This window comes from Mustela nigripes, chromosome 12, assembly GCF_022355385.1.
Source record: "Mustela nigripes isolate SB6536 chromosome 12, MUSNIG.SB6536, whole genome shotgun sequence".
NCBI classification, from domain to species: domain Eukaryota; kingdom Metazoa; phylum Chordata; class Mammalia; order Carnivora; family Mustelidae; genus Mustela; species Mustela nigripes.
The window spans coordinates 86,081,885-86,094,027 of record NC_081568.1 but is presented as its reverse complement, the minus strand read 5'-3'; positions in this window follow the sequence as shown (position 1 = coordinate 86,094,027).

The window sequence follows — 12,143 nt, the reverse complement described above, 5'->3', positions numbered from 1 at the left end:
TAGTCATTAAGCATCTGCCTTTGGCTCAGGTCATGATCCCAGAGTCCTGGGATCAAGCCCTGCATCAAGCTCCCTGCTCATCCAGAAGCCTGCTTCTCCCTCTCCCACCCCACCCCTGCTTCTGTTCCCTATCTCCCTGTGTCTCTCCGTCCCCCAAAATATATATATATATATTAAAAAGATAAAAAAGATAAGTAAATTAGTTTGATAATTCTCTCAATAATTCTGTAGATATCAACCACAAAGAGATTAAGTAATTTGCTCCAAAGTAATGTTAGTCCAAGTATGCAGTAATGTATAAACAAAGGTATTCATTTTCAAAGTAAGTGTAATAGAGAAAACTGGAAAACTTAAATTATCTATCAACGGAGTACTGGTTAAAAAACCAAGGTACATCCATATAACAGAATACCATACAACTCTTAAAAAAGAATATGGTGGACTGGTATAAAATGATGTGGAAAAATATTCAAAATATTTCGCTAAGAGATAAAAGGGTAGTGGAGTGCCTGGGGGGCTCGGTTGCCTAAGCTTCCAACTCCTGATCTCAGCTCAGGTCTTGATCTCAGGGTCATGAGTTCAAGCTCCACATTGGGCTCCACACTGGGCATGGAGCCTACTTAAAAAAAAAAAACTGAGAGAGAAAAGTGTAGCACAACTGTATGTTATCTATATGTATGATGAATCCATCATCATCATGTTGCTTAAGGAAAAACTGTTTAATGTTCTTTAAATCAGGATTTTTTATTTTATTCACTGCTATGCTATCTGAATATACTATATTATAATAAGTTAATGTTTAAAACTTAATTACTCAAAACTCTGTAACAGCTGAGGAACATAATAAAATATTTGTGTTGGCAACCTTGAATCCTTCAAAACTATATCCAGTGTCCCTTTTCTGTATTTCCATTGTACAATCCTGTGCTTACCACTTTAATTAATCATCTACCCATTCCTAGTTCTACCTTGATCCTGAGGAGGTGTCCAGGACCTTCCCTATCATATCTCCTACACTTACTAGATAGTTAATTGCTGATTTTATTTCCTATTTCTACCACTGCTTAAATATCCTTGAAAACAGCAACCATGCCTTTTTCTTATTTATTCATACCAACTAGCAGTTTCAGCCATGATATAAATTCTACAATTTTTGTTAAATGCATCACTTATCCACATTTAGTCTTTGTTTTAGCCCCATACTAACTGCTGTTCTCAGAATTTCCCTTGTTCTTTAACATTTTATGCAAATATTATTCCCTTTAACTGGATTGCTTGACTCCTCCCCACTCTCTGCTTGGCAAATTATTTCTTGTCCCTGAAGACCCTGTTCAAATAACACTCAGGTAAAACACAATCAGGTAAAGCTCAGAACTTCCTTCTCTGGACTCTCACATGGATATGCGCTCACTTGTATCAGCATTTGTTTTCTTGTATGTCCCCCTTTCTAGATGGTGTGACCCTTGTCAGGGACACTATTCCACTCATCCCCTTTCCCTGAAACAATGCTCAACCCATTAGAAGGTCCTCAGTAAACACAACTTCAGCAGGACGGATGACTGAAGCATGCATAACCCCCTTACCTGTTTCACGTCACTGCCTAGGTACAGAGGTCCTTTCTTGTTCTCTGTTGACAACCACTTGTAAGTGGTCCTGCTATTGCATTCTGGTGGTTCATAGACAGTAGGAGTTGAGGCTCAACTACCTAACCTGGAAAAAATCAGAAACTCACAAAGGCGTTCTCTTTGGTATTAAAAAAAAAAAAAAAATTTTTTTTTCATGCTCCTTTTCCTTCCTAGCAAGTTTCACAGTTGTGTTTTTTGTTTTGTTTTGTTTTGTTTTTTTTAAGATTTTATTTATTGGGCGCCTGGGTGGCTCAGTGGGTTAAGCCGCTGCCTTCAGCTGGGGTCATGATCTCGGGGTCCTGGAATCGAGTCCCGCATGGGGCTCTCTGCTTAGCAGGGAGCCTGCTTCCTCCTCTCTCTCTGCCTGCCTCTCTGCCTACTTGTGATCTCTCTCTGTCAAATAAATAATTAAAATCTTTGGAAAAAAAAAAAGATTTTATTTATTTATTTGACAGAGAGAGAGAGATCACAAGAAGGCAGGCAGAGAGAGAGGAGGAAGCAGGCGCCCCGCTGAGTAGAGAGCCTGATGCAGGGCTCGATCCCAGGACCCGATCCCAGGACTCCGAGACCATGACCCGAGCCGAAGGCAGAGGCTTTAACCCACTGAGCCACCCAGGTGCCCCCAATTTTCACAGTTTTGTGCGGATCCATTTAATGAGTCTCTCTCCTCAGAGAGAGGAGCCTATGCCCATTTTTTCCTTGCTGTATCCTCGGTACCTGGCACAATGCTAGGCACTAAGTACTCCATAAATACTACCTGTATGAAGGAAGAACTTACTAATGAAAATAAAAACATTTTTAAGAGGAATATTTCAGAAACAACTCTGCTCTATAAGAAATAGGTTTTTTTTAAATTAAGAAGTTATGTAACAGATGAAAAATGATAGATTATAATTTTAAATTTGAAATGATCTCATCCTTAATTATGATCACATGTAATGACAAATTAGATCAATAAATTTGGTGTTCAGTCATCTCAATTTTTTAAGTATAAAAACAGTATATATTGTAGAAAACTTGGCAGACACCGAAGAGTATAAATAAATAAAAATCGCCTGTAATTCACCCCCCCAGAAATAATGAGCCTTAAATATTAATGTATATCTATCAAGCATTTGTTCTTTGCATGTTATATCTTTGTGTCATAGTGTATATATAGTTTTATATTCATTTATTATTTCATATGTTCTAAAATACCCCAATATTTTAAAAAGTCTTCATTTTGGGCACCTGAGTGGCTCAGTTGGTTGGGCAACTGCCTTTGGCTCGGGTCATGATCCCGGGATTTCGGGATCAAGTCCCACATCAGGCTCCCAGCTCCACAGGGATTCTGCTTCTCCCTCTGACCTTCCCCCCTCTCATGCTCTCTTTCACTGTCCCTCTCTCAAATAAATAAATAAAAATCTTAAAAAAAAAAAGTCTTCATTTTAACTATGTTTCCTTTTAAAGATTAACTTAAGATTTGATTTCTTTTTTTTTTTTTTTAAAGATTTAATTTATTTATTTGACAGAGAGACACAGCGAGAAAGGACCACAAGCAGGGGGAGTAGGAGAGGGAGACACAGGTTTCCTACCAAGCAGGGAGCCTGATGCGGGGCTAGATCCCAGGACCCTGGGATCATGACCTGAGCCAAAGGCTGACACTTAATGGCTGAACCACCCAGGTGCCCCAAGATTTGATTTCTTAATTTAAAACATTTTATACTAGTCCTATTATCTCTTTATTTGAAGCTAGTAAGGATGATGAGTATTTCTGAGCTTCTTTTCTCACCTTTCCAGTAGAAAAGTTTCCTGATTATATTAAGGTTTCCTCAGTCTAATAATCCATGATTATAAATTTAAATTTATTAAGATTTTCTCTCTTTGAGCAGTTTTTAAATTTTTTATAGGACTGGGGCACCTGGGTTGCTTAGTGTGTTGGGCGTCTGACTCTTAGTTTCATCTCAGGTCATGATCTTCTGGCATCTAGCCCCATGTCGGGCTCCCCACTAAGCAAGGAGTATATTTGAGATTTTCTCTTTCCCCTCCCTCCGACCTCCCTCCCTTCCCAGCTCGTGCTCACATGTTTGCTCTCTCTCTCTCAAATAAGTAAATTAATCTTTAAAAAAATAAGTTTCACATAGGACTAACACTGGAAAATTGACCACTTACTTCTTTAAACAAAACAGATACATAGGTTGACAAATACTCCTCCAGGTTTCAGTTATGGATGGCTCAATTTCCCTAATTAGCATGTCTACTTCTATGCACCTTCCTCTGTACAAAGAGGTATGGAGGAACACCGTTAGCATGAACACAAATTATCGGCAAAAATGTTTAAGTGTTTTCTACCTGTATTTGACCTCCAAAACACAGCCTCTTCTTATACAGCTTTTACAATTTTAAACCTACAGCCGGACTATAAGCATGTAAATTGTTGTAGACAAGGTGAAAATCACATTCTACAATATTTTAAGAAGATTTGTGGTCTATTTCAATATGCTGTATCCTTTATCATCTCTAGAAATGGAATACAATGAACCTTGGAGCTGTAGTTGACCCCGTCCCCTGCACCTTATCACACAGACTGTGTAATATGTGAAGAAACTGAATTCATACTGGGTTACTTTGCTACCTCTTGATTCTAGGTACAATAATCATACACGATACTGCTTGGGAATATTCTCTGTGGTTCGATTCCCCAGGTGTTTATCCTCTTAGGTTTTCAAATTCATTTTTGGATACCATCTTCCACGTCTGACTCTGCACACCCATTTAATAACAAGAAATCCGCCATGTCCATAAGACACTTTACTAGATCAGTCTGTAGCTTCCCAAGTGCAACTGAGTGGCACCCCTCCCAAATCATTCTACTTAAATGCATTAATGATTCCTATAACACTGAGCCTAATTACCTAATTAGCATATAGAGATAGAGACAGAAGCAAAATGCCATGATCAAAACCCAATCAGAGGAAATTAGAGATGGAAGTAAAATCTGAAAATTTCTCCTTCTGTTACCTACCATTAAATCTTTAAATTTCGGGATTAGAGTAATCCTAGATACTCCAACTTTACTAAGACTAGAAACTGTGTTCACACTAATTAATTAAAATTCATAGGAATTTAAGTAGTAATGATTTATATTATGAGCATATCTTTGATTATATTTTCACCCTTTTTTCCTTCTTAATTATGAAAATAATACAAGCTTGTTATAAAAAATTCAAACACAAAAATATGTAAATTAGAAGTAAAGTCCTAGTATGCCTCTAGAGTGAAACTTTAGTGAAGTTTTTGTAATCCTTCTAGGTTTTTTCCTACGCATGTCATACACATATATATTTTAATACAATTGATCTATACATACTATTCTGTAATTTGTTTCTTCCACTTAGTGATTTATGGACATCTTTCCATGTCAGTACACTTAACATTAACTTATTTTTAAGAATTATGTAAAGGGGTGCCTGAGTGGCTCAGTGGCTTGGGCCTCTGCCTTCAGCTCAGGTCATGATCTCAGGGTCCTGAGATCTAGCCACACATCAGGCTCTCTGCTGAGCGGGGAACCTGCTTCCCCACCTCCCTCTTTGCCTGCCTATCTGCCTACTTGTGACCTATGTCTGTCAAATAAATAAATAAAATCTTAAAAAAAAAGAGTTATGTAAGAATTTAAAGATTATGTAAAAAATTTTAAATTTTAAAGAATTATGTAAAATTCAAATTTAAAATGTAATAACCCTTTGAAAGAATTTACCTTGGGGATCCTGGGTGGCTCAGTCGTTAGGCGTCTGCCTTCAGCTTGGATGGTGATCCTAAGGTCCTGGGATCAGGCCCTGCATCGGTCTCCCTGCTACGCACGCAGGAGGCCTGCTTCTCCCTCTCCTGCTCCCCCTGCTTGGGTTCCCTCTCTCGCCATGTCTTCTCTCTGTGAAATAAATAAATAAAATCTTAAAAAAAAAGAAAGAAAGAAAGAAAGAAAGAATTTACCTTATCTAACCAATGCCTTCTGGAAAGACATTAAGGTTACATCTAATTTTTCCTCATGTAAACCATATAGTAATAATTGTTTTTGAATTTAGAGTGTGTTTGGAAAGGAAGTAGAAGGAAGTGGTGAAAAAATTATGGTAATATGCTCGTGGGTAAATCATTAAGGCAAGGATGATAGTTACAAGGAAGATTTGGCAAAATAACACCATTTACTTAACATTATGATGAACCAGGTTCCAGTTAGTCGTGATCCATGCTGACGTTTTTCTTAATACTCCTACTATTTTTTTTTTAAGATTTTATTTATTTATCTGACAGAAATCACAAGCAGATGGAGAGGCAGGCAGAGAGAGAGAGCGAGCAGGAAGCAGTCTCCCCGCCGAGCAGAGAGCCCGACGTGGGGCTCGATCCCAGAACTCTGGGACCATGACCCGAGCTGAAGGCAGAGGCTCTAACCCGCTGAGCCACCCAGGCGGCCCAACTATTTTTGTTTTAATAGACTCAGATTGATCTGGATTCCACATGGTACTCAAAATAGCATGGGCTTTGGAGTTTGGCCTGGGCTTGAAACCTACCTCAGTTCAGTTCAGATTTATTTTATTAGGCATTGCTGCTATCCTATCTGTTGAAGATACAGGAATAATTAACACACAATCTATCCTCCAGATTCTTACAGCATGAGGGATGAAGGTGACATAATATCTATTATGCTGAGTGCTGTTTCTCCAGTGTCTAGAGCAGGGCCTAGTAGTAGTGTAGCTACTCAATATTATTCTTTGCAGAGTGAATGAACTTCAAGACTGTGCTAAAGACTATGTAAAAGGCATGCAGAGTGCTGTAATATGGCTTTCCAAGAAGTCTTAAAAAACTGAGTCTGATGGGGGTGCCTGGTTGGGCTTAGTCAGTAAAGCATGCGGCCCTGAGTTCAGGGTCTCGGGGTCATGAGTCTGAGCCCCATGTTGGGTGTGGAGATTACTTTAAAAACAAAAGAAAACAAAAACAAACAAAAAACCTGAATCTGAAGAACTGAACAGAATTCCAGGAGTAAAGGACTTTCCAATTAGAAGCTGTTGCACAATCGAAAATGCAAGGACAGGGGAGCTTGGGTGGATCAGTGGGTTAAAGCCTCTGCCTTCAGCTTGGTCTTAGGATCGAGCCCCACATCTGGCTCTCTGCTAGGCAGGGAGCCTGTTTCCTCCTCCTCTCTCTCTCTCTGCCTACCTCTCTGCCTACTTGTGATCTCTATCTGTCAAATAAATAAATAAATCTATTTTTTTAAAAAAGAAAATACAAGGATGAAAATAAGCCAGAATAAGACGTTTACAAATACGCAAAGAGAAGCAACTGCTACCTTACAGGTTACTGGAAACCATGAGAGACGGCTGGAGAACAGCACAGAGACCACATCAAAAGGGCTTTAACCCTGTGTTAGGGAAATCACGTATTTATCCTGAAGGTTTGGAGTCTCTTAGTTTGTCCCCCTTTATCTGCAGTTCTGCTTTCAAAGCTTTCTTTTCTTTTTTTTTTTTAATTAAGATTTATTTATTCATTTAGAGAGAGAGAGTAAGCAAGCGGGGGAAGGGACAGAGGAAGAAGATAGAATCCCAAACTGACTCCTAGCTAATCCCAAAACAGGGTTTGATCTCAAGACCCCTAAGATCATGACCTGAGCCAAAATCAAGAGTCCGTTGCTTAACTGAGCCACTGCCCAGCGCCTCTCCAAGGTTTCAGTTACGCAAAGTAAACCAGGACCCAGAAGTAGATGATCCTCTGTATCATAGAAGGTCTGTTGTAGCCTAACGTCACAATGCCCACCTCGTTCACCTCAGTTCATCCCGTCACAGAGGCATTTTATCATCTCACATCACCACAAGAAGGGTGAACATGATACAATAGGATATTTTGAGAAAGAGACCAGTTTTACATAACTTTTTTTTTAAAAGATTTTATTTATTTATTTGAGTCAGAGAGATCATAAGTAGGCAGAGAGGCAGGCGGGGGCGGGGGCGGGGAGGGGAGAAGAAGGCTGCCTCCTGAGTAGAGAGCCTGATGCAGTATTCGATCCCAGGACCCCAAGATTATGACCCAAACAGAAGGCAGAGGCTTAACCCACTGACCCACCCAGATGCCCCTAACTTTTTCTTTTTAAGATTTTATTTAGTTATTTGACAGAGATCATAAGTAGAGAGGCAGACAGAGAGAGAATGGGAAGCAGGCTCCCCGCTGAGCAGAAAGTCCCATGTGGGACTCGATCCTAAGACCCTGAGATCATGACCCAAGCCAAAGGCAGAGGCTCAACCCACTGAAGCACCCAGGCACCCCATAACTTTTATTATAGTATATAGTTGACCCTTGAACAACACGGATTTGAACTGTGCAGGTCCACTTGTACACAGGTGTTTTGTTTTATTTTTGATAAATACAGCCCCATAAATGCATTTTCTTTTCCTTATGATTTTCTTAACTTTTTCTTTTCTCCATCTTATTTTGTTGTAGGAATATGGTATGTAACACATATACAAAATAGATGTTAAACAGCCGTTTATGTTCTTGGTAGGTAAGGTTCTAGTCAACAGTACTACTTAAATTGGGAGGAGTCAAAAGTTATATGCAGATTTTTGACTGCGTGGTCAGCAATCTGAACGCCCATGTTGTTCAAGGACTAACTACATTGTTATAATTACTCCATTTTATTACGGGTTATTGTTAATTTCCTATTCTGACTAATTTATAAATTAAAATGAAAGAAAATTAAACTTTATCAGGAGTATGTATATATAGGAAAAAAACATAATATACATAGGGTTTGGTACTATCCTTGGTTTCAGGTATCCACTGGGGTCCTTGGAACATATCCCCTCTGGGTAAGGAGAGACTAATATATTTTAAGGAAGAGAGGCATGATTGGATTCATACTTCAGGAAAAGCCTGCTTATGATCTTCTGAAAACAACATTAGGAAAATGAAACTCCAGAAAGAGAAAGAAGCTAAGAGGCTATTGCAGTAATCCAAATGAAAGGTATCCGTTTCTTCTACACATCATAATCCCTGTCCATTTTTCTTCTAACACATGCAATTGTGTGAAGGGTCATCATACAAACTGGTCTTTCTGGCTGGAACACATGTGGTCTCCCACTTTCTGCCACCAGTTCTTACAAGCTTTAAAGGCTCAGTCTGAATGTCACTTCTTTAGGCAGCCTTCTCTGACACCCTGCTCCCCTCGTACTCTTCCTTATAGCACTGAAATTAGGACACATGTCCACACCTGGAACTGAGTTCAGGAGTGAGGGACTGTCAATCCCACTTATACTACACAAATGGGTTCCCTCAAAACACTGGCATTCTGTTATCAGAAGAAGAAGAGGAAAAGAATTATTGGCCAGACATTTCCCTTGCCGATATATGTGGCTGTGTATAAGTATACATAAACGTATATATAAGAATGTATACACACACACACACATATATATACACACACATATATATGTATGTATATACATACATATATATAATTTTTTGTTGTTTTACAGAAGGTATCTTTAAACTCTCCAAGTGTGAGGATTTAAAACATGGCAATTTCTTACACTTCTCTGTTATCCATTCCAATATTTAATAAATTTCTAGCTTTCAGAATTATTTCCTTATTTCTAATGAAAATCATTCATGTTTTAATTTATAAGCACATTTACTTTGTCATAATCATTTTTTAAAAGATTTTTATTTACTTATTTGAGACAGACAGAGAGCACTAGTAGGTAGAGAAGCAGGCCGAGAGTGAGGGGGAGGCAGGCTCTCCGCTGAGCAGAAAGCCGGATTCAGGGCTTGATCCCAGGATCCTGAGATCATGACCTAAGCTGAAGGCAGAGGCTTTAACCCACTGAGCCACCCAGTGCCCCTACTTTTGTCATAATCTTGATAGAAAAGTCAAACAGCAGTGACAAACTTTGCTTTGATAACTTTGTAACTTGGAAAAAGAGAAAATTAGAAAAAAAAAAAAAAAAGAAAATCAAGAAGGAAAAGCACAAATACAAAAGATGCAAAGTAACACCAAGAGTAGAGAAACATGATTCTAAGATAATCAATAGCTGTAGTTATCACTGGAGTGAGTGCTGGAGAAGACTAAAGCTAACACTGGAATATAGAACTCATTATGGAAATTTTGCCAAGTTTCATTTCTTGTCCAGTTGAGTTTGTGGTTTGAGATTTTTACCCACCACATATCCCAAACTGAGCTCATGATTTCCATCGTCACCTAACCAATTTCTCTGCCTTGGTCTCCTAACTCAGGGAATGTGACCAACATCAACCCAAGTAACTAAACTAGAAAATACATTTAATATAATTAATTAACTGACTTTATTCTTGTCTTATCTTCACAAACATTTCAACACTCTTGAATCTGTTCACATCTCTCCCGGCCCATTCACTTACATATTCCTCATGAAATCTAGAGTCCAGGGGGTGAGATATATCCAATGAATAATCATGTGAATAACTGTTTAATTTATAACTATTTTCAGCAGGGAGCCTGCTGGAGGACTGGACCCTGGGACTCTGGGATCATGACCTGAGCCGAAGGCAGTTGCTCAACCAGCTGAGCTGCCCAAGTGCCCTGTTATAATCATATTTTATTCCTTCATTGTATTTAACCTTATTTCTTGTATGCATATTGGTTTTTTTTTTCTTTAAAATTTTGGGATACAATTTCACCAACAGATCAAAATATATCCTAAATCTAGTACATGGCTTTGTTCTAGTCTCCCACCTGACCACATTCTTTCCTCTTTTTTTTCTGTTTTTCAAACAACTACTAATCTCATCAATTCCTTTCTTAGAATCTTTTAAAATTTTCATCTTTACAGCCATATTCCATCCCTTCATTGTGTTTACCCTTATTTCCGTGTGTACACACACACACACACACACACACATATATATGTATATATATATATTTCTTTAAAATTTTGGGAGATAGTTTCTTCTAACAGACTAAAATATACCCCAAATCAAGTGTGTGGTTCTTTTCTATTCACCAGTCTAATATATATTCTTTTTTTCTTTATTTCCTCTTTTCTTCTCTTCCTGGTCAGGACTCTTCTGATTTGGTTAGTGTATATTTTTCTGGGGTTGTTGCTACCTTTTTAGTATTTGGTCTCTCATTCTTCTATTCTTCTTCTTCTTCTTCCTCTTTTTTTAAAGATTCCATTTATTTATTTGACAGACAGAAATCACAATTAGGCAGAAAGGCAGGCAGAGAGAGAGGAAGGGAAGCAGGCTCCCATCAGGCAGAGAGCCCGATGGGGGTCTCGATCCCAGGACCCTGGGATCATGACCTGAGCAGAAGGCAGAGGCTTTAACCCACTGAGCCACCAAGGTGCCCCTCATTCTTCTATTCTTAACTGGATAAAATGACAATGCAGAAAAACTCACCACAAAAAAAAAAAAAAAAAAAAAAAAAGAACAAGAGGCAATACCGATGGCTAGGACCTAATCAATACGGACATTGGTAATATGTCAGAACTAGATTCCCCATTTACAATTGCACCAAAAACCATAAGATATCTAGGAATACACCTAACCAATGAGGCAAAGAATCTGTTCTCAGAAAACTATAAAGTGCTCATGAAAGAAAATGAGAAGACACAAAGAAATGGGAAAATGTTCCATGCTCATGGATTAGAAGAACAAATATTGTGAAAATGTCTATGCTACCTAAAGCAATCTACACATTTAATTCAATCCCTATCAAAATACCATCATTTTTTTTTCAAATAATCCTAAATTTCCTATAATTTATGTGGAACTAGAAAAGACCTCGATTAGCCAAAGGAATGTTGAAAAAGAAAGCCAAAGTTGGTGGCATCACAATTCCAGACTTCAAGCTCTATTACAAAGCTGTCATCCATCAAGACAGTATCATATTGGCACAAAAACAAGCACACAGGTCAATGGAACAGAATAGAGGACCCAGAAATAGACCCTCAATTCTATGGTCAACTAATCTTCGACAAAGCAAGAAAGAATGTCCAGTGGAAGAAGGACAGTCTCTTTAACAAATGGTGTTGGGAAAATTGGACAGCCACATGCAGAAGAGTGAAACTGGACCATTTTCTTAGACCACTCACAAAAATAAATTCAAAATGGAGGAAAGACCTGAATGTGAGACAGGAATCCGTCCAAATCCTGAGGAGAACACAGGCAGCAACCTCTTTGACCTCAGCCACAACAACTTCTTCCTAGAAACATTGCCAAAGGCAAGGGATGCGAGGGCAAAAATGAACTGTTGGGATTTCATCAAGATCAAAAGCTTTTGCACAACAAAGGAAACAGTAAAAAAACCAAAAGACAACTGACAGAATGGGAGAAAATATTTGCAAATGACATATCAGATTAAAGGCTAATACCCAAAATATGTAAAGGGCTTAGCAAACTCAACACCCAAAGAACAAATAGTCCAGTCAAGAAATAGGCACAAGACGTGAACAGACATTTCTGCAAAGAAGACCTCCAAATGGCCAACAGACACATGAAAAAGTGCTCCACATAACT